Source organism: Podarcis raffonei, chromosome 11 (assembly GCF_027172205.1).
Source record: "Podarcis raffonei isolate rPodRaf1 chromosome 11, rPodRaf1.pri, whole genome shotgun sequence".
In the NCBI taxonomy this organism is placed as follows: Eukaryota; Metazoa; Chordata; class Lepidosauria; order Squamata; family Lacertidae; genus Podarcis; species Podarcis raffonei.
Genome location: NC_070612.1, coordinates 47,149,987 through 47,173,529, shown reverse-complemented (window position 1 = coordinate 47,173,529; position 23,543 = coordinate 47,149,987). Strand labels below are relative to the sequence as shown.

At 42.4% G+C, this 23,543-nt stretch overlaps 1 protein-coding gene across 2 annotated transcripts in view; it reads right to left on the bottom strand.

Annotated features, from left to right (window-relative positions):
- Positions 1 to 23,543, bottom strand: part of SNX24 (sorting nexin 24) — a 78,074-nt gene that overhangs the window by 36,747 nt on the left and 17,784 nt on the right. The window contains exon 2 of one of the 2 annotated variants that reach the window (XM_053409282.1): positions 13,570 to 13,679. The exons of the other annotated variant lie outside the window; for it this stretch is intronic. The gene's annotated coding sequence lies outside the window, so the exon portion shown is untranslated. The remainder of the gene's footprint in view (positions 1 to 13,569; positions 13,680 to 23,543) is intronic. 2 annotated transcript variants of the gene reach the window in all.

The window sequence follows — 23,543 nt, the reverse complement described above, 5'->3', positions numbered from 1 at the left end:
CAGGTTAATTTCCACCTAACCTACATATTCATCTCTAGTCTCAGCTGGGCTTGCTCTAGTGTTTACACCATTAAAAAAAATGGTTTGGGCTCATTTTCTTTGCATGATGTGTATGACAGCTTTTGCTTCCTCCTGTGGAAGGTTGAAAGGCCAGCTGAAGATGCTCTCTAGTTCCACTAATTAGTAGCCACTAACATGACATTTTCTTGATTTTCAGGTCACTGGGTCAGATCTCAGGGCAGGTGACAAGAAGTATCTCAAAATGCTCATGAAAACATAACCTAGCAAAACCAAGGCCAGCAGAAAAGCATAATAATGAGAGGCCATTGCTACTGTAACCAAATGTGCCTAGTGCCAGGATTTGTTCTATTAGGAGATCCTTGGATTAGATAAAGTCAGGGCACCAATATTAGAACCCAATTCTAGACCAGAAACTACTGAATTTTTAAAATTAACTTGAGAAAGGATTTTGGATAGGGAACCTTGGCTTAGCTGCTGTGCTGTGCTAAACTAAAAGGGCAGAGGAGGAGCAAATTGGATGCAATTTGCCGGGTTGCTAGACATCGAAAGTTGGGAGAGTGCTGTCACAATCAGATTTCTGGCTGGTCACTGTGAGAACAAGATACTGAACCAAAGAAGGCCTTCAACCTGAACCAGCATGCTTGCGACAAGCCATGGTTTGGCTTAGCATTACATGTAAACGTGGCCAATATGCCTGAAGACCCCTGAACCTGTTCTCTACATTGTCACGAGGATACTTTTATCACTCTAATGTACTTTATTTTTCACTCTATAAGACGCACCAGACCACAAGACACACCTAGTTTTGGGAGGAGGAAAACAAGAAAAAAAATATTCTGAATCTCAGAAGCCAGAACAGCAAGAGGGATCGCTGCGCAGTGAAAGCAGCAATCCCTCTTGCTGTTCTGGCTTCTGGGATAGCTGCGCAACCTGCATTCGCTCCATAACACACACACACACACACACACACACACACACACACACACACACATTTCCCCTTACTTTTTAGGAGGGAAAAAGTGAGTCTTATAGAGCAAAAAATACGGTAATCTGTTCACATTACATGGAGAAGGGAGATAGAAGAGTCAGCATTTCAGATCATGTACTGGAATCTGCATGGAATCTGTCTACACAGCACACTTTTGGTCACCTTCACCTTTTCTCTCCCTTTTCTTAACCTGATTCTAGAAGCTTAAGCCATTGGTGCCAATGACTGTGAGTACTAATTCTTCAAATTAAATGCTCTGACACCCATGACAACAATGCTCCATCGAGCCAGGGTTGCAGCGATCCAAAGGACTAGCAGCCAATGAGAATTGTAATGTCAGAAAGAGCTTATACTCACACATAGGCACACAGGCTCTTTCAGACATTATGCTGAAAGTGAATGGGGAAGCCAGTAGTAGAAAATGTCTCTACTCCTTCCACATTCAGAAAATATCTGAAGACGGCTATTCTTTTGGTTATGCATTCACATGTCAGTATGAGGAAGGGCATTTTGCATCCCTCAAAATAGTGTATTTATCATCCGTACTATTAATTTAATTTCAATTAGTCCTACTGTGATTATCTGATCACTATTTAGAATCTCAGCATAAGTACTATGGTCAGCCTAATGTGGAACTTAGGTGTATTCTGAAGCAATACAGATTTGTGCATAAAAGAAAGGGAAACTTTAAACATTTTGAGGTTTTATGAAATATGGACATGCATGTAGAAATTTTCATAATAAGCAGTAAAGGTCATCTATAAAAGATCTTACCAAGCAACAAGTAATGAGTTTCTAGCAATTTAAACCCTAACAATTGTGTTTACATGACATGAACAATCCCCATATAAAATATTCATACATTTACCATACCATATTCTTATCTTAAAGTTGAGAGAATAATGGGACTTCCCATAAGGACTGGGAATCCCTGACAGCCTCCTGCTACCTCAATGTCTAACCATCCAAAAATATTCATATCCCATTCTAGGAAGAGGTTAACCATTGCCTTCCCCCATCCCTGCCCTAGGACAGAAGCAGCTATTGGGAGAAATGGTAGTTTCCCTTTCAAGGAAAATGATAGACTTTGGGGGAGCAAGTAGAGCGACAATTTTCACTAGGACACAGGATTCAGAGTTAAGAACACTTCCTGCAAGCCATGGCCTCAGTTGTGAACAAATCCCATTTTTGATTGGCTGTAACTTCTTAAGTAAACAGAAAACTCGTTAATAGGTTAAATGTGTATTATTCATTTATCTGGTTTGATCCGTTTGCGTGTTGAGTCCCACAATGCCACCCCCAAAAAAATTCACACTTCACACATCAATTTTTGTTTAAGGTTTTTGGCATAATTTTGGCCACAACTTTATTCAAAATACAAAAAATGTGAGTGGTTGCTTAGGCATTGGTTATGACTATCTGTCCTTGCCCTCAGGGACAGAGCTGGCCTTCCGGACTCCGGCGGAAGCCAGCGTGGGAAACAAGTATTGGGTGAGGAAATGGAGCTGGGCAACAGTCCCTCACTTCTCACCCTCATGTTCCTGTGGGGCTTGCACGGCCCAAGTCCGACTCCGGGGACAAGGACGAAAAGAATGGCAAGCCCCTGGATTCCTTTAACGGAATTCCCTTTCCGCATCATTTGGAGGGATAGGCACTTACCCCTCCAAGAACCAATTTAACCAATGCCTAACCGCCAACCTTACAAGTTGTGACGATTTGCTACGCAGTAGGCAAAAACCAAAAGGCACCAGCCAATCAGCCAAATGGCAAAATTCCTACCAGGCCCCCGCTCCAAGGCGGACGACCCCATGACAGGCATAGCAAGGTCAAGTGATCAAGAAAAACCACCCTATAAAAGGGAGGGAGGGCGGGTGATCCGGTGCAAAACGGCCAAGAGGACGTCCAACGTCTGGCCCCTGTATTTAAAGACTCTTACCCCTCCTCCAAATTGGCAACAATCAAAACTCCCCAGCAACCCAAATTTAACCACTTAAAGGCTTGGGTTCCTTACCAAATTTGCCTAGTCACTGCAGGGTGGCCTGTTCCCCCAACCGCAACACGTGCTCTCTGTTAGGGAGAACACGCTTTGCGTGTTGAGTCCCACAATGCCACCCCCAAAAAAATTCACACTTCACACATCAATTTTTGTTTAAGGTTTTTGGCATAATTTTGGCCACAACTTTATTCAAAATACAAAAAATGTGAGTGGTTGCTTAGGCATTGGTTATGACTATCTGTCCTTGCCCTCAGGGACAGAGCTGGCCTTCCGGACTCCGGCGGAAGCCAGCGTGGGAAACAAGTATTGGGTGAGGAAATGGAGCTGGGCAACAGTCCCTCACTTCTCACCCTCATGTTCCTGTGGGGCTTGCACGGCCCAAGTCCGGCTCCACGGACAAGGACGAAAAGAATGGCAAGCCCCTGGATTCCTTTAACGGAATTCCCTTTCCGCATCATTTGGAGGGATAGGCACTTACCCCTCCAAGAACCAATTTAACCAATGCCTAACCGCCATGGAGCCCACAGCTCACCGCCAAACCACTCACAGCCCCAGCCAAGACCTCAGCTTGGCCACCACCGCACCTATCCAAGCCTCATTCCCAGAAGCAGAAAGGTGCACGCCATCAGCTCGGAAAAAGGATGGCACCTGAAAAAGAATCTCAGGGTGAAAAAATCACATCTCCACCCAGCTCAACGATCTTTTTAGACACAGCAGAATTGATGCGCTTCCTGGCCCTTTCAGTGGCAGCTGGGCAACGACTACCCTTCCAAACACATCGTTGCAAAAGCTTTGACCAAAATATTTTTGCTGTCGGCACCACTGCCCGCAGCTTCTCCAGGTCACCCAAAATTGCAGCACGTGGTGAAAAAACAGTCCATGGAAACCAGGTCGTTCTCACCCAGCTGCACCCCAACAGCAGTGGGCGGCCCTTCCAGCAGCACCTGCCTCCGAATCAGTGGCAGGAATTCTGGCCGGCGCATTCCCCGTCTGGACAGCCAAGGCAACTGCACATGTGGAGGAAGGCCAAGACCCGGTCCCAATCCGGACTGCCGTGCACTGATGCCAGCCCAATGCATGAGGCTGTGCCCCACCATCCAGATGCGGACAGCTGCTAAACCTAAGATAAAAGCAAAAATTGAAAGACACCAATAATGTTAACGAACATAACCTTTGAATGCATTCAATTTCCAACGACCTGTATTTTATTTCCACTGCCTTATTAACACGCTTTCCGGCCTTCACGGTGGTAGTTTGTCTAGGCATTGCTTCCCAACCAGCTGCACCTGACCTCAGCAGGGCACCACTGACGACTGGGCCCCACCATATCGTCAGTACCAGCAAACATTGTGGGGGAGCAATGAATCCCAAGGCAACCGCATCCCGCCAGGTGTCGTTCCCCATAGGGGAAAGATGCGCCCCATCTGCCCTAAAGAGGGCAACAGCCTTGAAGAAAATAGCAGGGTGCAATATTACAGAACCACCTAAAGCAAGGACCTATTTTATTTGTTATTTTATTTTATTTACTTTATTTATTTTATTCTATTGTCCACCACCTTATTAACATGCTTTCTGGCCTGCTCGGTGGTAGTTTGTCTAGGCATTGGTTCCCGACTAGCTGCACCTGACCTCAGCAGGGCAGCACTGACGACTGGGCCCCACCATATCGTCAGTACAAATAAACAGCGTGGGGGAGCAATGAACCAGGATCAGACTCAAGCTCACCCCCAAATGCTCCCAGGGACTCTTGCGTGGCCCCACCCCTCGAAAGGGGTCGACAAAAGCATGGCGAATCCTTGGATTCCCTTAATGGAATATCTTTGCGCATTGGAGGGAACAGGTGCTCCAACCCCCCCCCTCCAGACCACCTTGAACCAATGCCTTAAATTATTTTGAGTCCAGGGAGAGCTGCCATCAACTCAATCCAAGCCCTCTTGCATGCAGGGATGCAGACTTATGCTGGAGGAAGACAGCAAACATTCTCGCCCAGCTGTACTACCAGCACTGCGGGAGGACCTGCACAGGTCACACTCGACCGCACCAAAGGAAGCATCTCCTCACAAAGCATTCCCCATCTGGACATCCAGTATATGTTCACATGGGCAGGAAGACTGAGATGGCACCCCGGTCCAAACTTGTCAACATGCTTGCCAGCCTAGTGTACAATGCTGTGGCCCAAATGTGCACAGCTGCTCCTATGGAGAAAAAAAAAAAGGAAATAACAGACAAGCATCAGCACAGACATCATTGTGACACTTCCTGATATAACCCTTGTCAGCATCAGACTTCCAATGACCCGTATTCACAATCCTGTCTCCTGACAGGCCCCCCAGTGTGCAGCCTTTGCAGCAGCACCTAATCGTAAGGAATGAGGCGTGTTCAGCGGTAAGCAAGCCATAGGCCGTAATAACTGGTGCACGACGTAAGCACATTGATGCCTGGCTAACGGGAACCCATTTTCATGCACTAGGAGCGGGCCAGCCCCCAGGGAATAAAAAGCCAAATATTCTGTTATCCATAACCGGGCAAGGGCCCTCCTCACCTGTGGCGGGAAGCCTGATTGTGGCACTCCTGCCCACCAAGTCTGTTTTTGAGTTCCCAACTCTAATGACAAGCTCCAAAGGATAAGGAAAAGTCCTGAAGCAATAAGCCTCCAGACTCTCAGCCCCGTGCTGGCTCCAACAACCATTTCCCAACCCTCAGTGCAAAAATGCAATGGACTACTGAAAGGAGTCTCGCCTTGATCTTTAACCAGCAGACAAGTTTTAACTTGTTGAAGATACTGCATATGTAAAAATTGACCGACTTCCTGCCCACTGTCCTATGAGGTTGGAGCCTATTCCAACCTTCCAAGGCCCTGCGCACTACAAACTTTATACAAGGGTCTCCGAAAAATAAAGCTTCAGTGTAACAGACATTGCAGCGGACTGAATTCTGATAGTTATAACCGCATGCCCAATCTGCAGCAGGTGGACCAAATACTGCAGGATCTGCTCAGAGGATGGGGCCCAATTCATCTGAATGGCCGAGGACTGCCAGCTTAAGGCTAAGAAATCCATCCAGGCCTTCCCATAAGAGCTAAAAGCAGAAGGGGAAATGGAAGCTGCTGCTCTCTGTAATTACTAATTGTTGTCAAAATGCCACCGGTGGTCTGGAAAAGTCTGGCAATAGCTGAGTCTGGAGCTCAGGATCTGAAGCGCTTCATCTGAAAATGGGATAGAGTGTCAGCGACATCATTAGAGGATCCCGTAATTTGGAGAGTAGAAAGCACAATATTAAACCTTAAGCGGTGCAGCTCGAAAGCATGAGCGGAGGGGCAGAGACTGTGCTAGAGCGTGAGGACTGTTTTGCCAAGACGCTCACCACTACCTGGTTATCAAACCAAAAGCAGATCTGATGGTCACTGAACTCCTCGGGCCACATGTGAACTGCTACTACAATGGGGAAAACTCAAGAAAAGTTATGTCACATGATTGCCTCACCACACCGGGCTTGAGGCCATAGCTTTGCACACCAGCAGCCCTTGAAATAAAAACCAAAGGGCAAAGATCCAGCAGCACCAGCATGAACCTGAAAATCCCTGTACGGGTTCAAGGTATCCTGCCATGGCGAACTACTATTGCATACATTCAGGAATTGCTACCATCGCCTGATATCTGCCTTCACCACACTTGGTAGGCGTACACAAAGGTAAGGGGACCTCAGGCCGTAGGCAGCCTGGCCTAGTGGGAAGATTAATCGGATCTGATGAAGCATCACTTGCTACAGAGGAAGTATTACAAAACAACTTCCTTCAAGGCAGACAGCTTCTCCATAGGCAAGTGGTATGTTTTAGCAACGATATCCAACTGGATCCCTAAATAAAATGGGAATATGGGCAAAAGGTATTGAGCTATTGCTTGCCAGCTTCCAGCCCCCGCTTGGGCAGGGGGCATCTTGTGCTGCCATCATGATATGTAAATTTACAGGGCCGACGCTGGCCAGAACCCCTAAAGAAGTCCTGACAAAGCTGCCGCCAAGCCAGCTTCCTTTTCAGACACACACTCTGTGCAATGCAAAAACACACTCCGTGCAGTGCACACACACTCCATGCAATGCAACTACACACTCCGTGCAATGCAACTACACATTCTGTGCAATGCAACTACACACTCGGTTCAATGCAACAACACGCTCTGTGCAATGCAAAAACACACTCCGTGCAGTGCACACACACTCCATGCAATGCAACTACACGCTCCGTGCAATGCAAAAACACACTCCGTGCAATGCAACTACACACTCTGTGCAATGCACACACAAACCCTCCGTGCAATGCAGCTACACACTCAGTTCAATGCAACTACACGCTCCGTGCAATGCAAAAACACACTCCGTGCAGTGCACACACACTCCATGCAATGCAACTACACACTCCGTGCAATGCAAAAAGCACGCTCCATGCAATGCACACACACTTCATGCAATGCAACTACACTCCATGCAATGCAACTACACTCCATGCAATACAACTACACACTCCGTGCAATGCAACTACACACTCCGTGCAATGCACACACACTCTGTGCAATGCAAAAAACACTCTGTGCAATGCAACTACACCCTCCATGCAATGCACACACACTCTGTGCAATGCAACTACACCCTCCGTGCAATGCACATACACACACTCCGTGCAATGAAACCACACCTTCCGTACAATGCAACAACACACTCCGTGCAATGCAACTACACCCTCCATGCAATGCACACACACCCTCCATGCAATGCACACACCCTCCGTGCAATGCAACTGCAAATCTCTCACGCAATGCAATGCAATTGCAGCCTGTGCAGCGCCGTGCCCTGCAACGCACAGAGCAAACTGCAATGCGGGCACGCAAAGGTGCTTTCTCCTACTTGCATATTGCAAACGTGGCGCCTGTTACATCCCTCACAGTGAGGTAACCACCAAAAGGACCTAAGTGTCCAGGTAGAGCAATGGGGGAGCATGCAGCTGTCCCATACAGGGACCAATCCTGCAACCTAGGCATTACCGGCACTATGCGCTGACCCAGTGAAACCAATGCTTCATGGACCACATGGGGACACTATTCAGGCCGGAAACGCTTCCAGGCCATTAAATTCTAGGGCAAAGCCCTAGGATCACCTGCTAAGCCAGGCATAAATGTTTCCACTGAAATAGCAGAGTTGAGGTAGCCCACAGCTTGTCCAGGTACCCCTGCTTGCCCTTTTAGAGGGAAGCACCCCTTCAAGAAAACCCAAAGTTCTTTTATCACGAATGGGCTGAACTACCCAGCAACAGAATAGCCCAAAAGGAGCAGTTTGTTTTGTTTTGTTATAACAATGGCTAAGAGGGGGATATGAACCCTGTCTCCCAGGTCCTAGTCCTATACTTTAGCCACTAAGCCACAATGGCTCGTCTCTAAAATGGCAGTCGCCACTATCAGGGCAAAACAAACTTAAAGAAAATAAACTTGTTCAGAAACAGCATAGTTCAAGAGCATATACAGAGTGCTCATAGTCCTTGGAGGCACAGGGAGCCCCTGGGGCCCTCTGTCTGCCTCAGAAATATATTAGCAGCAACTGGGCCTGCAAGCAGATACATTCCTATAGCGAGAATGAGTCACGTGTCACAGAGACTTAACAATTAACTGCTACCTGTAACAGACTTAGGCTTGGAAGTTATGTGCAGGCCGAATAGGCCTCCCTGCTTCTGATCTTGAGAATCTTAGTCTCATAGCAATTTTAAAGGAACTCAAAATAGTGCTCCCACCCAAGACTATCTTAAAATTTGGCCAACAGCGCTGCACACACTCAAAATAAAGCCAACCTTCGGGGATACTATAACGAAAGTGATTCCACCTAAGCTGGGAACAGCCCTAACTAGCCCCACAATTTCAACAAGAGAAATGGGGGAAACCTTTTTGCAAAAGAAAGCCCCTAACGGGGGCTCTCTCCCTATTGGGAAAGGCAAGCCATAGATACAGGGAGAATCTTCCCACAGGGCAGGGTAAGGGGTGGGGGAGAAATTGAACAGGAAAGGGGGGGAATTAAATTATTTAAGGGACTAGAGAGGATTAAAAGGAAAGGGGAAATACAGAAATAAAGAAATGTAACCAGACAATGAGAAGATTGTCCAAGTGCTCCATGTGATCCGGTGCAAAACGGCCAAGAGGACGTCCAACGTCTGGCCCCTGTATTTAAAGACTCTTACCCCTCCTCCAAATTGGCAACAATCAAAACTCCCCAGCAACCCAAATTTAACCACTTAAAGGCTTGGGTTCCTTACCAAATTTGCCTAGTCACTGCAGGGTGGCTTGTTCCCCCAACCGCAACACGTGCTCTCTGTTAGGGAGAACACGCTTTAGCAACCGGCAAACATACAGTGCTATACATTGTCTTTTAACTGCATAATCAGTAAGTGCATTAAATAGAACAGATAAGATCTACAACGATTTGTCAGCCAAATAATCTTAATTTCTCACCAATACCATAATAAAATCCATGCTCAATCCGTAGCAAAGTACTTTTTTCTGCATGGAGCCAATACCTAATAGGGATAACAATTAGACATTTAAAATGTCTGCCAGAATTTAACTCATATAAACCAAGAATAGGAGGAATAGCTTTTGGTTTGAAGTACGTGTGGAAACTCATATTTTTTCCCTCTGACCATCATGCCAAGTAGATGACATTTTATTTTATAACCATCAAAAGGCTGGAGAGGAAGAAATGGGGCCTATTAAATCAAAGTCCTGTTTTAAGAATTCTTTTTAGGAAGCCATAACAAAGTCTTTCAAGGTTCTTGGATCAATCTGCATAACAGCTGTCTTTATTTAAAATTATTTTCTAACATAGACCAGTAAGTCATCATCTGATTACCAGTTATAATAAAAATATGAAAGACAGTCGTAAGTTGGGGAGACTATCTCCCATCTCAGTATAGCAAAAAAGCATATCCATCCCAATTTCCAGAACCAGAACCATATTCCTTCTCTGTCTGCATTCCAATTTTAAGCCTTGTGATTGAGAGACAGTGACATAATGGGAAGGGCTATAGCTCAGTGTAGAATATATGCTTTGGATCAGGGTCAAAAACTCATCAATATATAAGCGAATTGCCAAGTGACACCCTAAACCTAGATTACGGTTGCCACAACAGAATGTCTAGGCGCCATTTTATTTAAAAATGAAATTAACATCATCATTATTTCATTTCAATACCACTTTATATTTTTTAGAAAAATCTCAAAGTGCTTTACAGCACATTAAAACATCAAATAAAACAAATTCAAGCTATAAGGAAAATGTTTCAGATCCTTCTCTAAGTGACGGTTTCCTTTCCCTATATTTATTTACCTACTTTATTTAAATAGCTGCCCCATAGCAGCAGTACTCTAGGAAGCAAGTGTGGTGTAGTGGTCAGAGTGTTGGACTAGGACCTGGGAGATCCGGGTTCAAATTCTGAATGTTCCCGAAGTTGAATGTTTTGGTTCTTGAATGCAGAAAACCCAGAAGTAAATGCTTCAGTTTTTGAACGCGCCTCAGAAGTCGAACGGCTTCCGCTGAGTTTCCCCCCAATTTTCTCTACTGAATTTGCAGACTGCCCTTTGCGCCTAGGTTTTCGAATGTTTTGGAACTCGAACAGTCTTCTGGAACGGATTACGTTCGAAAACCGAGATACCACTGTACTCTCTGGAGAAAAAGGTGGGAGATAAATGCAGTATATAAGCTCTTCTTCAGACAACTGGAGGGCCCTACCAGATGGAGATGTCAGACGCCAACCTGGCATCCACAGATCTCCATGTGGTCGCAATTGGACCTGCGCCAGTTGCAAAGATTCCTAGCACCTGGGGAACTTCGAACAATGCTTTGAATGCAGAAGGTCCCGGGTTCAATCCAGGGCAGCTTCAGGTAGGGTTCAAAAAGATTCCTGCCCCAAACCCTGCAAAGCTGTTGGCTGGCAGTGCATATACAACAGTGAGCTGCAGGCAGTGGTGAAGCCAGGTGATTTTGTTGCTGTTGTTTAGTCGTTTAGTCGTGTCCGACTCTTCGTGACCCCATGGACCAGAGCGCGCCAGGCACTCCTGTCTTCCACTGCCTCCCGCAGCTTGGTCAAACTCATGCTGGTAGCTTCGAGAACACTGTCCAACCATCTCGTCCTCTGTCATCCCCTTCTCCTTGTGCCCTCCAACTTTCCCAACATCAGGGTCTTTTCCAGGGAGTCTTCTCTTCTCATGAGGTGGCCAAAGTATTGGAGACTCAGCTTCACGATCTGTCCTTCCAGTGAGCACTCAGGGCTGATTTCCTTAAGTGATTTTAGACCCTGCATTTAATGGTAACTTTGTCAGTTTCCAACTGAACATTCAATCCACTATAACTCTGGTTTTCACACTCTGATTCTCTGGAAGCTTGTGGAGGTTCCTCATGAAGAACAGAAAACACTCTACAGATGGCTGATTCTGTCAGAACAAGGAAGAGGTCCAAAATTTGACCAGTCCATCCTTCAGAAGAAAGGTTTATACAAAGAAAATGAAAGGTTCGTGAAAATAAGGTCTGATGTCTAAGTTGAGTTTGTCTCGTTCCAAATGCAAATAATTGCGTTTGTTATTTTTCTCTTATGTTGGTTAAAGTTTAAAATTGTGCTTTCTCTTTTAAATACCCTAATCACTTCTCTCTCATCTGTTTACCTTTCAGCAAGCATTTGAATGTGACCCAGGAATGGTCTGCTTCAGCATGTAAAAAGTTTCTTTTTTAAAAAAAGAAAATAATTGGTTTCTGTTAATGACTCATATACTCAAGAATTGTAGTAAGAGCTTATGCACAGTAATATAATTCACTTCTAGTTCCTAAAAAATGACTTCAATGAGTCAACAAACCATTCAAAAGAATGCTTTGGTTTTTAGAACTATTCTCTATAAAAATATATAAGACATACATTTTAACGAAATAGCAACGATGTAATGATTTTAAAGTAATTCTAACTAGAAGAAGAACATACTGAAATCTGGATACTGACTCTTTAAGCTCCTCCAGTTCTGCCTACTGGATGCAGGAAACTTTCCTGGGAATTAAAAAAAATAAAAGCTGCTAGGTCAGGATGGGTGCCTGGGCTGAAGGCATGATCTTACAAAGAATTTCAGGAATGCCTAAGTGTCAGGAAGTGAATCTTGAGAGGGAAAATCTATATAGATAATTCAAGGAATGACAACTGTTTTCTGACATGTGTCAATCAGCTCATCCTCACTCCATTTAATATGAACTTTCCTTACCTCTTTTTGAAACCATCTTTTCAATCATTTCTGGAATCACTAGTGACAGCAAATACAGGGTGCATCTTCTGTAGCACTAGCATTTTAATAATAATATGATGCAATGAATGAAATGCATATTTATTATAGGTCCACGAATATACCCCTTAATGCATAATCTGATTAAACACAAACACAGCCTAACTAAAAACAACAAAAGGAAATAAAAACATAAGAGGTCACCTGCTTGCGAACTAGCATTAGTCAACTTTACAAATCCTGGTTGAATGCTGATGAACCTAATCTGCATTTTTATTGGCCACCTGTAACCCTTGAACATCATCACAACTAATTCCACTCAGGTCAAGATTTCTCATAGGCAACCTAGAGAGCATTCAAGAGATAACAACCCATTTCAGAATCAATTTTACAAAACAGATGAAACAGATCTGAGTATAGGTCACTGACTAAAAGCAAGCTATCCCTTCTAAGTACGGTATGTTGAATTTAGCTTTACAAGAACAAAAAGAAATAGCTGTTCTGACCATAAAGAACCAGATGCAACCTAGAGGGGAAATCTTATTGGTGATTTTGTTATTCTAATATGTGATTACTGGAACTCTTAAAGCATCAGCAGGATCCAGTAATACAAAAACAGAAAGGATGCACACTGTACAGTCAAGTTATATTTTAATGGAAGTTATAAAAAGCAAGAAGCTTTGAGCTTTCTAGAATATTCAAGGCTATGCAGAACTCAATGTACTATTGAATCCATTATAATACAAATGAGGAAAGTTCAAAGGGCATGGAGGAATGGGAAAGGAAAACTTGTAACTGAGCACTGTCTTAGCTGACAGATTTCTAAAAGAACATTTTCTGATTTATCAATGATTTGCTACCAAAGGAAGACTAACAAAACAAGTTTTGTATTTTTAAAGAAGTTCAAAGAAAGAATGAAGAACTTAGGGAAGTACAACAAAAACAGCAAAACCATAGTGGGATATGAATAGGCCACCTCATACCACCCTTCAAGCTCTGAAAGACATTTACAGAATTTAAAGAGAACTTAATTCTTATCTCGTCCAGCTTTCTGCAGGACATAACTGCAGTATCCCTGACAGTCTCAGTAGACAAGAATCATGTTCGAACAACAACAACAAAAACTGGAATACATCTCAAAATCAACCCTCGCAAGAACAATTTCATAGTAACATAATGAAGCAGCAATGTAATAACAAATGTAACAACATACAGAACAACCAACATTACAGTACTGTAAATATAACAAGCTTACACTAACAACATAATACCTTCTGCCATTTGGAGCAATGGAGAACGAATCTGCTTCATCTTCTGTACCCAGTAATTCCTATACTGCTCCTTCCATTCCCTTTGCCAGAATAACCAGGAAGGAGAAATACTGTGAAAGTGAAACAATTGCAGATGGGAATTTATCAATAGTCCACTTTGAGAAGGAAGGTGGTTGGGCCCTGGGCAGAATAAAAACTGAACTTCTTAATCAAATATTTCAAATGTTAAGAGTGCTGCTTATGTTTCTTTTAAAATTGTCAGGTTAAAATTATAGTTGAATATACGCACGTTAAAACCATACATATAGACTCTTAAAAGTGAACCAATGGCCTGCACATTGGTTTAGTGCAGGGATGGGAATCTAATTGGACTGGATCTTTATATTCCTTTACCCATCCCTGGGCCTAGTTTGGCAGGTGGGTGGGGTCACCCACCTGTCAACTGCCTGACGTCGCAAGGACACCAGGCCTACATGGTTTGAAATCAGGCTGTAAGGGCAAAGGCACAATACTTTGCAAACACTGGTGATTAGCTAATAAGTGGGGCTTGCAAAGCTCCACACTCGTGACTTTGCAAGCACTCACAAATTCCCATTCTCCCCAGCCACATCCTTCCCTGCACAACGCATGATGGCATAGATGAATTCAGGTGTAAGACAAGTGGGCATGACTTTGTGAAAATGGCCTTGTGGAAGGTCTGGCAAACTGATGGATCCTCATCACTGGATTAGATTTAGGGCAGTGTTTCCCAAACTTGGGTCTCCAGCTGTTTTTGAACTACAACTCCCATCATCCCTAGATAGCAGAACCAGTGGCCAGGGATGTTGGGAACTGTAGTCCAAACATAGCTGGAGACCCACGTTTGGGAAACACTGTATTAGGGAAACCTCAGGTTTGTGTGCTCTCCCCTCCTCTCTCCTCCAGTGCGGATGCAAAGAGAAAATAGAAAGTTTTCACTTCTCTTTTAAGTGGCCACATTAGTTAATTAATTTTTAGTCCCTCACAGGGCAAGGCTTCTTCATTTGGGCTGCTGCTGCTGTTTCTCACGGCTTCTGGTTCCAGGTGCAAGAGGCCACAGGGAGAGGAAAGGTATTTAGAAATAAATGAATTTGATCTGAGCTAATCTATTCTATTCATCAGACTCAAATTAAACACAAAAAGCTTAAAATGCCAGATCTCCCTGGCAGATCATGTGCCCTTATAAATAAAATAAAATGGTGCCTCTTTCAATAAATACTAAAATGAAATGAGTTTACACAACTATGAATAAAAGCAAGCAAACGATTAAAAGGATAAAACAAACTTTGCAAATTCTGAACCTCCCTGACAAGACACAGGAGTCTCTCTCAAGAATTCTCCCCTCTCATCAGCTACTGCAGATAGAAAACGTGCCGTCTTCACAGTTGTATATTTATCTTGTCTGCCTAGCGGATAAATTACAGACTCGAGGTCAGACCTCTCTTCATTTCTCCCTAAAATTTGTCCCAAGTGGTGTTTTCCCAATGCATTATACAAAAGACAACATATAATAATATGCACAAGTTTAAGTTATAAGGACAGATACGTTCAGAATATGGCATGTTTTGGAAACTTGCTTTTAAATCATCTGAGGGCATCAGATTTAACTGGGCTTCAGTAGAGACCATCCTATCTCTCAGTCTCTGCAAATTCTCAAAAGAAGAAGGTAATACATGAGGAATGCAAGGGAAATTCTTATGCAGCCGTGCTATTTTAGAAACAGATACAGTTGCTCTGTCCATCTGAAAGGTCACATCAGTCAATCCCTGCTTCAAAAGCTTTTTAACGAACTCCACACCCAAACTCTTTGCATATAGTTAAAGAAAAACCCCAAATTCACTACAGGGATGAAATGACCCCCTTGCAAGAGTGATTGTTCATTTCCTCAAAGGCTGCCATAAGAGGACAAAAAAGGTAAATTTTAGCCAAAAGTTTAACATCATTTTGTATACCACTGTTAGTATTGCTATATAGCCAGTTCAGCTCTGCATAAACCAGAACGTACAGATGGCGGGTAGGGAAGCAACAGTAATGATAATTGAAATTTATTTTGAACTATCTCCAAGGGACCTGGCCCCTGTACAGAAGCAGACAAATGAGTTTCCAACTACAGTGGTACCTTGGTTCTTGAACTTAATCTATTCCGGGAGTACGTTTTACTTCCAAAACTGTTGGAAAACCAAGGCACAGCTTCCAATTGGCCGCAGGAGTTTCCTGCACTCAAGTGGAAGCCACGTCAGACATTCGGCTTCTGAAAAACGCTTGCAAACCAGAACACTCACTTCCAGGTTTGCAGCGTTCGGGAGCTGATTTATTTGACAACTAAGCCGTTCGGGTACCACTGTATACAGCTCCAACACTGGTGTTACCACATGTCCAGACCTAGCTCTACAAAAATATAAAATACCCAATGTAATCTTCTCACTTCATCCTTTGAAAACTCTACATGTTGTATCCAGTTTTCTGCCTGAGAATACACCACCCCGCAAATTTGGGGAGAAGGGGAAAGAGAGGTGTTTACAAGTCTCCCACAGTCCTCAGACACAGTTGCCATTTTGGACAAAACATTGAGTGTGTATTCAGGAATTACACAACTCAGCATGATGACGTATACTTTAGAAGGCACTCTAGGTAAAGGTAAAGGGACCCCAGACTGTTAGGTCCAGTCGCAGACGACTCTAGGGTTGCGGCGCTCATCTCACTTTACTGGCCAAGGGAGCTGACGTACAGCTTCCAGGTCATGTGGCAAGCATGACTAAGCCGCTTCTGGCAAACCAGAGCAGTGCATGGAAACGCCGTTTACCTTTCTGCTGGAGCGGTACCTATTTATCTACTTGCACTTTGACGTGCTTTCAAACTGCTAGGTTGGCAGGAGCAGGGACCGAGCAATGGGAGCTCACCCTGTCGTGGGGATTCGAACCGCCAACCTTCTGATTGGCAAGCCCTAGGCTCTGTGGTTTAGACCACAGCACCACTCTGCATCCTGCATTAATACCACAAGCCTAGAAATGTCTCCTGAAAAGTAAATCCCATTTAGTTCACTGGGGCTTTCTCCCAGGTAAGCAGGTATTAGGACTGCACCCATAGCCCATTTGGTAACATTTCTGCTGTTTGCATAATACTACTGGTTTACAAAGTACTTTTGCTTACCATGTAATAGCTAGCACAGCTAGTCAAGTAGAAAAGGAGAGGCCAGTGAGGATAGCTTTTTTAAAACTTCAAATTGTATGTCACCTATGAGCCAAGTATTCAGATAAACTTCTTCGTACTATTGATATTTGCTACATTTTTCAATGAAACATTTTTCCTTTCTAATTTAAAGATGGTTTCACTCCATTAGCAGAACAGCTTGGTTTCCTTGTTTCGTTACACGCCAAAAGAGAAAATTCAGTGCCCCTCCACCCCAAATTCAAAAGACTTGCATTCAAATTGGAATTGCATTATCCTCTCAAGACAGCTATTTACATGAAATCTCTTATAGTTTCTCTGTCGGTATAAAATGTAGATGCCACTGCACATCAGGCCTCTGTTTGGCTCTTTGAACAGACAGTCCAAAACAGTTTTCCTGATCTGTTTCAACTTGAAATGTTGTCAATATATGGATTGTCTTGCTTTCTAATTCAGTGAAAAATCTAGTTTTCCATTAGTCTCTGCCTTTCTAATTTTCAATACAGCTTTACTAAATGTAATTATTAAAGGCAGATTCAAGAAAGCAATTACTGAGCTACTGGTTTGTATCTCTGAAGTCTTAATAAGCAGCGCGAAGTGGAAATGCCAGGAATGGTTAAAAATAATTAATAATAAAAATAATAATGTAAGTGATTGTGGAGATGACATGACACTTCACAGAACGACATCAAGTAAAGGCTTAGGGCTGTGATCTAATTCAGGTCTGTTTCACCTTACCATCACCCAGCTACAGCTGCTTGTTGTGTTGTGCTTAACAGTCTGCTTCTGAAACTCCCTCCTTTTTCAGGAGCGGTCTTGTTGGACAGCAGGGTTTACTACTTCAAGGGAAAGGTTTGTGTGTGGGAGCCCTGCCACCCAGTCCTTTGGATTGGGGCTTTAATCTAGTCCTGTTTGGACATTGCAATGGTTGAGTTGTACATGCAAGTGGGAAGTCAGGTGTGCTGAGTACCTCCTTTCCCTGGCATCACTCAGAGTTCCAGATAATTTGGAAATCTGTACCCTCCCTTCTGATGTTTGTGCTGCACGTGAGGGGAAATCACCTGGAATTTGACAGAGAAATCTTGAACAGTATGTGCGATGTGCAAGGGATCCAATCAGAAGCCAGGGTAGCTTCTATAATACTGGAATATGCTGCTCAAAGCAGAACAGTTGAGGGGTATGAAACTGGAATATACCAATAAAATTAGAGCTATGAAGCAAATTAAATATTAGAAACAAAGACGGTCATTACAGCAAATAAACCAATGTATGCATCTTCAAAAGCCAGAATTTAAATATAATGTCTTCTCCTGAAAGCCATCTTTGGGTTGGGATGAGAAGCTAAACTCTAGACAAGACAGATGTAGCTGTCAGTGAAAGATTCCAGTGAACCAGAAATAGATATACAAACTGTTCTGGGCAGCTTTATACTTGTTTCAAAGCAGCAGGTTCATAATTTGGGTGTACTTCTGGATCTTATTTGAAAGCTGCAGTACTAATTTTGAAAATAAATAATAAATTAAATAAAACTGAATAGCTCGGTTAAACAGCCAGGATAGCTCCTTCCACAATGGAATGACTGAGAATGAGAATACAGTACTGGCAATACCAGTGGTATATCAAAGCAGGGAACACCTTGAAAGATCAAACAACATTCCATGCTCATCTTTAGCGAGAGAACTGTTACCTTCAAGCCTAAGCAAGCAGAGATTTTCACCTCCTCTACCATATGGGAGGTTGATGACATAAACCTGATGTAAAAATACCGTTTAAAAGGTTTAAAAACTCCACTCATTCATTTTATAACAAGGTTAATTATTTAATAGAAGAGTTCTGCAGTGCTTTGTAAAAGTATGACAGAATGGCCTAGAGGCACAGTGTATTGATCCATATGGTTAACTGCGCAGAAAATAGTTTTAAGTATTCATCCTACTTTTCTAAATATCGGGAAGCAAACAGCATTCCTCAACTCTAGCTACATGGTTTATAAAGTTAAAAATAAGTAAGTGAGGTGCAGTCTTAGAAGAACAATAATTATACAAGTACTTCCAATCAAACAGATGTTCTGTTTTCTATATATGCGTGTCCTTGGCTTAGTGGAGATACGACGCTTTCAAATTTATTAACCATTAAGCAACTGGGAGTAACCTTCAGGAGCACATTGTTAAACATGGCATAGCTTCACAACACATTTTCAAACTCTGGTTTAATGCTTACTATGGCAGTATTAGATACAAGCTGATATTATGGCTGCCTTGGGATTAATCAAATCCTGCCTTAGCACATAGCTCTATCACTCCTCTCTGAACGGGAATGGGGAAACAAGTCAGAAAGTCAGAGTTAACCACAGTTTCCTGTTACACGCAAAGATGAAACTATGGCTAATAGTTTGAACAGAAGCCAGGATACAAAGTGGAAGTCTAAAGCTGGCTTATGAATCCTGGTTTGTTTGTTTGCAAGCTATTACGCATAACCTAGCTTATTAAAGGAGGATTCGATTGTGCAAACCAGGTCACAGTCAAAACCTGGTGAATGCTGAAAACGGAAATGTGGAGAAAATTTGTGGGAGAAAGAGAGAAAGGAACCACGATTAAGAAATACCTGCATGAAGCCTTATTGCTATGGAAATATAACATATTGCAACTTTTTAAAAAAGAAAACAACTTTATGAGTGATGCTCTGAGAGCTTTCCATTTCTTATTTTTTATACTAGGCTAAATGCACCAACTACTGTTACTGCATAATCTTTGATTTAACAGGGAAACTGTAGCATTTTTAAAAAGTTCCATATGTGCAAAGCATTTCAGTTTGCCAGGTAGAATGATCCCCCTCTCCTTTCCCCAGGAATTTTCTTGACCCCCTTTTCGGGGGTGCAGGTAAAGGGGAATGTTCCATTGCAGGGCTTGTTAGGTAAATCCTGCGCTATATGTTTAAATCCTGAATAATTATCTGTGTATTAAAATCAATAGATTGTATCCAACAGTAGTCATATTCAGAGTACACCCAATGAAATTAATGGACATTACAAAACTTAGTTACATAAATTTTACTTGGTCTGTTCTGAGTAAAATTTTGCTGGATACAACCCAATATTTTTAAACTAGATACTTGAAAATATGAACGGTTTTGTTTCTTTGAAGTCGTTACCAAGATTTATCATATTCAGAGATGTACATTTTTGAAGTTTTTTTTTTTAATATGACTGTGTATTCTGCAAAACTGGACCTAAAATTTGGGTTTCCGTCGGTTAATGGTAATTTAGTGGTATGTTCACAGACAATAGAAAAGAAGTTGTGTGTGTAGCGATACCAAATAATTTATACACAGCAGATGTCAGCTGTCATCTTTGTCAATTCCACTAGTCTGCCCTCCCTCCTTCCTTCCCTCCTTAGTTTGGGTGAGCTGTCAAGTTTCTAGTTTCTGATGTGTATTTACATCACTCAATGATACTTGACAGTAGTGAAAGGCCACAGAAAACTGCTTATTGATCAGAGCAAAACTAGTTGATGGAACAGATGAGGTTGTATTACGGAATTGCGGCTACACTCAGGTGATGACATTTTGTTCCCCTGTATACAAGTGCTTAATGGAATACAACTTCATTATATCATGCCACTAGCGCTTAAAACATTGCACAGATTTCATGACTGCTTTTGTGTACGTAGTGATGAAGACAATCTATTTGCACTGGTATGTGCTCATAAACACTTGCAAACTATCAGCCAACTTGCCAAGATGAATATACCAGACAGGCACTGAAGTCGCAATCTTGCAAAATCCTAATTGAGCTGACCTTTTTTTGTTTTTTAACCCAGTGTTACCATTTAGCAGGGAAGAATGGCTCGGGTTTCAACACTTTTAAAACTTTCACGCCTCTCAGTGTACATGCTTACATGGCTTTTTAAATGTTTGGAACGGGTGTCTTTGCCAGTGACTAAGATCTAAAAAGTCTCATAGAATCCAGATGGGAAGGTAGAGCTGGAGACCAGGCAAGTGGAAAGAGATATCATTAAAGGTAAGGAGAAGAAGTGATTACAGGAAGGATATGGAAGATCAGATTGTCATCTTTTCATGCAGTGTCCAAAGCCTTCCGCTATTTGAAATTCAGCTCTTAGAACAGGGGTCAGCAAACGTTTTCAGCAGGGGACAGTCCAATGTCCCTCAGACCTTGTTGGAGGCCTGGACTATATTTTGGAAAAAGAAGAAGAACGAATTCCTATGCCCCACAAATAACCCAGAGATGCATTTTAAATAAAAGCACACATTCTACTCATGTAAAAACACACTGATTCCCGGACTGTCCGCGGGCTGGATTTAGAAGGTGATTGGGCCAGATCCGGCCCCCTGGGCCTTCGTTTGCCTACCCATGTCTTAGAAGATGGAAACCATTTCTCCACTGCTGAGTTGAACAGCTGTCCTGCTTTGGGACCAAGATGAAAGCCAACTCCACCATCAATATCCCATCTTTTCCTCCTGACGGCTACTGCACAGAATTAGCACCACTAGGCAATGCATCTGATGTTGGACTGAAACTAGAAAAGGCACAACTTCATTCACTTATTGAAACATACAAATTAAAGTGTATGTATACATGCTACCATACACGCAAGTATGTAGCCAAAAGTTTAAACAGCGAAGAATTTTTGTTCATTACTACATTATGTATTTTTTTGCATTTTTATACGGTAAACTGCCCTGTGATCCTTGGACGAAGGACCGTATAGGAAATAAATAAATAAAAATACTGCTTTAAATCATATTGGTATTTGTTGAAAAGCATACCAGGGAGTGCATATAACAAACATGTTGGATACAAGGAAATAATTAATAGGAACCACAGTCCCATTGTTAGAAACATCCCTATACTTGATGAATCTAACCAATCGTAGGCAAAAATAAAGTTACGGTAAGCACTTCACGTAAGTGTGCTAATTATATTAATATATCATTAGTTGGTGAACTGTGATACAATGTGAACATTTAAACATAAGGGACCCTCCCCTGTCTAGTGAATACAGTCAGATTACAGGTTTTTTTTCATATTTTTATATTATGGCCCATATCCTGTTCTGAAAGTAGAATTTGTTCATAGGATACAGGCATTTAATTACTACCGCTGGGTTCAGCCAGGTGGTTAACAATTCAAAGCAACACTCTACAATATAAAAGCCACAACACAATAAAAAAGGAAGTAATGATCTACTTAAAAAAACCAACAACAAATAATTTTGGGTTTCAATTTGTTGTTTTGAAATATCCTGTACACCACCCTGCGATTTTTATAATGAAAGGCGATTTATAACGAAAGGCAGTATAAACATGCTTTTAACAAATTCTGAAATCACTTTCCCCCCATACTTTTATTAACACTGCTAAATTTGCAACACTGCCTTCCATCACTAAAATCCAGATCCCTTGCTTGAAATGCCTACAGTATTGTCAAATGCACATATTTTTGCCTGACCTTATTTTTAAAAAACAAATCGAGAAATTGTTTTTACTGAAACCTTGACGGATTTGGGGGGTGGGGTGGAAATCAGCCTGAGGCAAAGACCTGGTATGGAAATTCCCAAACGTGAAAGCTGGCAAAGCTATAAGCAATTAAAAATAACAGGAAATAACAGTTCTTAATAATAGCAGTTGTATCTTGAGATATAATGGATCTACATATTTGCCAGTGTCAACATTTTAATGGCAGCCATTTTAAAAAAAGTTTTGAGTGTGTGTTTACACAGACTTATTTTACAATACACAGAGCTGGAAGAGATTGCAGAGATGAGAAATGGAAAAACGTGTTTAGCTCTTGCAGCTTTCCCAAGCACAAATAGATGAAAAGCTTAGACTAGGTTACAGCTGGGAAATGGTGGAACTGTCCAATGGAGAAACTAACAATGAGGCAAAAAATGTGTAAAAAAATTACACATGGTAAAAAAGACATGGTAAAAAATGCACACTTGAAAAGGTAAACTGTCAGGGGGAAAAAATTTGATTTCCAAATATTCTTTCTAATGTCATATTGGGTAACAGCCAAGGTTAGTTAGATTAGACCCACTAAAATCAGTGTATTTAAGTCCACTGAATTGTATGTGTCTACTCAGAGTATGACTAACATTGAATACTGCCCAGTTGATTTCTCCGTCCCATGCCCTTTGGAGAACATTTCATAGAAATGCTCCACAAACTAGGGAAATATTTTATGGTCTTTCCTGTACATAAGCTTCCATTCCCATAACTAACATATGCAAAATTTTAAATGACCAGATGTGACTTCTGCCAGAGCCTCACCTGTGAAGTGCTATTATTTATCAAACTATTGATATAAGTCTCTATAGCCACTGGCTCTTTTCCCAACTACTCTAAGCAGCACATTATGTGGGAATGATATCTGGCACTCTCTAGATACAGTGGTACCTTGGTTGTCGAATGTAATCTGTTCCAGAAGACCGTTCGACTTCCAAAATGTTCGACAACCGGGGCGTAATGGGCAAATTCCATTGAGAAAATGGAGAAACGTGCCTCAGAAGGTGTTCAACTTCTGAGGCGCGTTCGAAAACAGAAGCATTCACTTCCGGGTTTTTGGTGTTCGAAAACCGAAATGTTCGGCTTCCGAGACGCTAAAAAACTGAGCTTCTACTGTAGTCCCAATTACCCCAAATGTGAAATAAAAATGGGAAGTATGTGAGAGAGTCAGAGAGAGATAAACGGACAGACAGAGACAGAGAACGACCCTCCTGCATACCCACCTGGAATTTATGTGACTACAAAAGCACCTCAGTCCACATGATGAG